Raw genomic sequence first — 6,000 nt, 5'->3', positions numbered from 1 at the left:
GCAAGGGATCTGGCAAAGGCAGTTAGCACACCTCCTGTGGCACTGTGGTAGCTGAAATGCCAAGAGCGTGCACCATAAATGGGGAAACCAACATGCTAGAATCAGAGGCAATATGTGTTAGCAGCAGCCAACCCAGCTTTGTATTTGGCTAAAGAATACATATACAGGTTTCAGGCCTGCTGGTGACATTCACACAAGATGATGAGTAGGAAAATAGGAATTCTTTTCACTGAAAACAAAGATTTTTATTGAAAATCAATGTTCAATTAAAAAGAAAAAAAAAGAAAAAAAACACGGAAAAGTCAAAATATGTAAACTTTTCTGTGTTTGTTTTGCTTAAATCTTTTAATTTAAACATTTGGAGGTTTTGACTAAAAAGAAAAAAATTACTTTTCTAGAAAGACAATTTTTTTTTTTTCTGATTTGGCAGAGGTTTTCTACGATTTGTCTTTACCTAACTGAAATTTTATCAGTTTCTTTATTTCCTTGTACATTACAGGTTCATATCAATCTTTTCAAGTTGTTACATGACACAGGTCTTCCATTAGTTGGGTTGTAAATGCCCTGAATCAAAGACTGTGTCAATGGGAGCTTGACAAAATCCCTGGCATGAACAATATATTGAGAGCTTCCTGGCTGCTTTTTTAGTATATACATCCATCATTATTTGTTCACCACCTTCTGGGATCAGAATTTATTAATCAAAAGTACAAAACCCAAGCAAACCAAAACAAGAAAATATCAGACTAAGTCTGTATTTCCTTAAAACTGCCTATTTTTCTTCTGGGAATTAGTTTCTTAGAGGTACTGCAGAGGTTTCTGGAAGATACTGGACATTGCTGGTAACCTGTGTCTAACATCTGCCCCACATTCAGCAATAGTCAATTCAATATGTTGCAGTAACTGGAATATTAGAAGATTGTGTACTCTTTGGGGCATTAAATTGGTTCCTCTGTTTTATTTTTGCTTCATTTTTTACCTGCTGATGGCCTAACATACACTGGAGCTCTAAAAATGATGCTCTGAATGATTGTAACAATGCGACTAAATATTTTTCTGCAATCCAAGTTTAGAGGAATATCCCTACAAACACTACTTTGTGCTGAATAGTGTACTGGCTCACCAGTAGCCAGATGAGGTATTTCTGTACAGTGAAAGTTTGTTGTAGTTAAGCAATTATTTTAATCGACTATTTGTATCACAAATAGCTTGGCCAGCAGGAGCAGTGGATTGTCCCCCTTTACTCAGCACTAGTGAGGCCACACCTCGAATACTGTGTTCAGTTCTGGGCCTCTCACTGCAAGAAAGACATTGAGGTGCTGGAGCATGACCAGAGAAGGGCAACGAAGCTGATGAAGGGTCTGGAGAATGAGTCTTATGAGGAACAGCTGAGAGAACTGGGGTTGTTTAGTCTACAGAAGACTCAGTGGGGACCTTATCGCTCTCTATGACTACCTGAAAGAAGATTGTAGTGAGGTGGGAGTCAGTCTCTTCTCTTAACAAGCAACAGGACAAGAGGAAATGGCCTCAAGCTGTTCCAGGGGAGGTTTAGACTGGATAATAGGAAAAATTTCTTCACTGAAAGGGTTGTCAAACATTGGAACAGGCTGCCCAGGGAAGTGGTGGAGTGACCATCCCTGGAGTGTAGATGTGGTGCTTGGGGACATGTTTAGTGGTGGACTTGGCAGTGCTGGGTTAATGGTTGAAGTCAATGATCTTAAAGGTCCTTTCCAACCTAAAGCTTCTATGATTCTATGACTCTATACAATGGAGAAGTCACAAAAGTTAACCTTCTGCTAAAACTGAAGTAATTTATCTTTAAAGGATTTAGGACCCCACCTGCCAAATGTACACACACTGCTTTATTGTATTGCAAAAAAAGAATTTTTAGAGGGATCTTGAAACTTTGGGTAGTGACAGTAAAATTTCCCTACATTGGATCAAAGTGTGAATCATCTTGTCTAATGATCCGCCTGGTGACTGGAGAGTACTGTATGTACCACCAGACTAAGGTGATAAACAAGTGACTCTACATTCAAAATAGCATTTGAATTCACATTCACATCTAAAACAACACATGTTTCCCCCCAGTAGGAGAGGAAGTGGGGTAGGGATACAGGACAGGCAGTAGAAATTAATCCAGGTTTTCAGTTTTCCAACCATCTCCTATTATTTTTGTCACGTTTCAAAAGTGTTTAATAATTTGCTACCAGAATTCCTAAAACTTTCAAAAAATGTTCTTGCAACCCTTTGATTCTTTCTTGGAATGTTTCTTGGTATAATTTATTATAGTTACAAAAAATGACTATAATTCTCTGTCAGTTTAGGGACAGACGGATGGGATGAATCATATGAATTTTTCATGAGATTTTAGTGGAAACTGAAACCAAATAATATCTGTATTTAACTCTACGATTTCTTATATTTTTGACCTATTTGCCACAACTATTTCTGAAAAGTAGTCTTTCTAGGGACAAGCTCCATGATGTGCTACTGATAACTAGGTGATACTGCTATTTTCCATGTTTTGTGTAATATATCCGTTTTACACTAGAAGGCCTTATATTCCTGCACCTGGCCATTCACACTGCGAAGGAATATACAGAATAAGGAATATATTGATCCTAGACTGGTTGGGTATATTTAAGGATTCCTTTGAGCAACCTGGTCTAGTGGGAGGTGTCCCTGCCCATGGCAGGGGAGTTGGAACTAGATAATCTTAAAGTCCTTTCCAGTCCAAACAATTCTTTGATTCAATGATTCTAAGGCATTTTTACTGACTGACATTTTGCTCACTTTAAACCACACCTCACTATTGCTGGATGGTACTCATCTACATTTTAAGAAGCAAGAGCCAGCTCCTGGGATAGTGTAAGCATCATTGCTCCATGAATTATACTAATTTACACCAGCTCAGGATCTGATCCATATTTTCTATCTATCTCTGTGCCTTGATTTAGGCTAAGTTACACCCTATAAATCTATTCTCAGTTGTTATTTTCTGCCTCTCAAGCTTCCAATAGGAGAGCTTGTATTCAGGTTTCACAGCCAGGCAACAAAAGGCTTCCCCTGGGTACTATGCTACTCTTTTAAAAACTAAAGCACACGGGCTGTGGAGGCAGAGCATTTAAATAGCAACATTCATTACCCCGGCTGAAGGAAAAAAGGTCAGCTCCAGCTGTAATCTCCTGCTGTAAATTTGCTAGAGAAACAACATGCCAGTAAAAGTACACATTAAACAATATCGTTGGCACTGGGACACTCCAGCCCTGCTGGTGATAAGGATAGCATGGAACCCGACACTGGGGGAACCCCTTGTGCAGGGGGAACCCCTCAGCACACTCGCAAGGTCACCCACAGCAGGGCCTGGCCACCCTGAACAAACACACCACACGGGTGTGCGTCTGTGGGCACACACGTGTGTCGTCCTGTGCGGAAGGTGCGCGGAGCGGGCACACTTCCCCTCCTGTGGGGACGGATCCCTGACGGGATGGTGGGCAATGGCCCCCGCTGACAGAATTTTCGGCACGTCGCAGGCCGGTTGGCCGGGTGCCTGGCAATCTCCTCGGACTGACATATTTTGGGCAGAGCGGGAGCCATGTGGCCGATGTTAGTAAACATCATCCCGCACAGCCTGGGTGAGCGGCTGGCGGCGCGCAGGGCTCCGCGGACCCGGCCAGGGCCCGTCCCTCACCCAGCAGCTGCGCCTGTCTCCCGGCAACGGCGCGAACAATGGGCTGGAAATGCAGCCGGCGGCCTGTATGGAGAGGGCCCTATGGAGGGAAAGGGCCCGCTGCCCAGCCTGGGCGCAGCCTGCCCGCCCACCCCAGAAAGAGAACACCCTGAAATACACAAAAAGGCACACAAAACGGTGTCAGCCTATGTTACCACCTCAATGTCCCTTCAGGCACATTCCCCCTCGCCATCCAGGTGTTCAGGCTCCATTTTGATTGTGCCTCCCTGGCCACCCAGGCAGAAGAGCAGGAGTAAAGGCTGGATGGCACAGTCTTAATGTAACGAGGCTTGGATTTCAATAGGAATTTGTTGGGCTTTCTCTCTCCTATCGCAATATTAGACCTGTGTTGGTGTGGCAGGGACCAGACTGCAGTTTGTACCTCATCGCTCCGGGAGACGGAGGGGTTTCTGGGGACACTCAGTTTTACAACAAAATTTCCAGCTTTCAGCTTTCAGTTCCTTCTCCCTACAGGCAACAAAAAGAAAGATGTGGATTTAATGCGCCTTGAAGCCCTCTGGGCAAGTAACTGAGCTGTCCTGAGGTTGCTCACCTGGGGAAGGCAAAGGCAGCCTCCCTTATGCACTTGCAGCAGGAAGAGTTTCACCCACTTGTAAGGACTTCTACAGCTGTGCACAAACAAGAAAATCTTTATAAGAGAAGTGGACACAGTCATAAACTTGGCAAAATACAGCAGCAGTCTCCATACGCAAATAAAAACCCCATCCTCTCCTAGTAAGTCCAGTATTAATTTACTGAAGTATTTTCCTACAAAGCTGAAGTGTTTTCCTACGTCACTGCACCCAGACGACAAACCCCACTTGCCATTCAGACAGCAAGTCTGTATTTGGAGGAAGCTTTATAGAGAAAAGCAGCACTTCCCTGGAATATATTCAAGTCTCCTGCCCTCTATCAGCTGCAAAATCTTCAGAAAGCACAGTTTCTTACAACACAGCCCTTTCTCCATACAAAATTAGGCCTTTGGGACCAATGTCTCTTGTTGTACGAGTCTTCCGTGGAATATCTTAGAATTTTTAGGAGCAATTGGTTCTTATGACACAACTGAGAAACAACCATGCTTTCCTCAAAACCTATTGGGAATCTGTTCCCCGGCAGAAATCCATATCATTGTATAATTATGTTGACTTACCAAGTATCACTAAAGGAATTGTGTGTCATAAAGGACAAGTATCCTTGTGTGATGATAAAGGACTGTATGGGATTTTTTACTCCTTCAGGAGTGTGTGTACATGTGTGTGCAAGATGACGAGTCTAACCTAAGGCACGGGGGGAAGTAATTAAGAAAAATGTCTCCAAATGCCAGGTATGTCATCTCTATTGGTCATATGTCATGCGTAAGTCCTATGAAGATCCAAATGAGAGTTAGAGGTTTGAGTTTGATGTAATGCATGTGCAATGAATATTTATTATGCCATGATTTATATAATGTAGTAATGCTCTTAGGAATGTACTGAACTGAAGAAAGTTCACTGTGTGCGGAAAGAGTGTGCTAATTAAGAGATACCATACACATGTCACCGCAGGGAAGCTTTCAATCGGGAAAGTAATTCATTGACTGTACATGCATTTTGCATCCAAGACCCAGTTCTGAAAAAAAAAAAAAAAAAAGGAAGAGAGGAGGTAAGATGTTACCTTGTCTAGCTGCATTCCTGTTGCATAAAAAACCCAAAAAGTATGAGGAAGAGAGTCCTGGAGCGATGCACGGGCAAGAGGCAGAGCTGAGAAGCAAAACTGGAGGCTGGATTTTATACCTGGCTCTGTATGTTCACTGGGATCTGTTAATGTTCAAATACCAAGACAGCAGGAGAGATCCTTTGACTCTGGAAAACTCTTCTTGTCACCAGACATGAATATGAAAACTGCAATTAACTGTGTTACTTGGTATAAAACCAAAGGCCCTGTTAGAAGACATCTAAACTTGGGTGGGTCTGGTTGCTGTAAAAGTAACTGAAACACTGAAACTGAAAGTCCCTTTGTCCATTAGGGCATGAAAATTTATTGGTTATATTTATTACAATCATTTCAGTGGGCTGTCTCTGGACCTAAGTCAAACTAGCATGGCATGGTGCATTATATACAGTTATGTATAGGTGTTTGCATTGATCAGCTAAGTCCCCTTACCTTCCCGTACAGGGTGGCCACATCCATCCTTCTTATCAGTAGTGCCCTCTGGCCTGTGCTAATCCCCAGCTCTCCCTGACCACTGGTTGTGTCAAAGCCCTGCCAGGACATGTGCTGACTGTGTA

This window comes from Strigops habroptila, chromosome 6, assembly GCF_004027225.2.
Source record: "Strigops habroptila isolate Jane chromosome 6, bStrHab1.2.pri, whole genome shotgun sequence".
Taxonomy (NCBI): domain Eukaryota; kingdom Metazoa; phylum Chordata; class Aves; order Psittaciformes; family Psittacidae; genus Strigops; species Strigops habroptila.
This window is presented reverse-complemented; position numbering follows the sequence as displayed.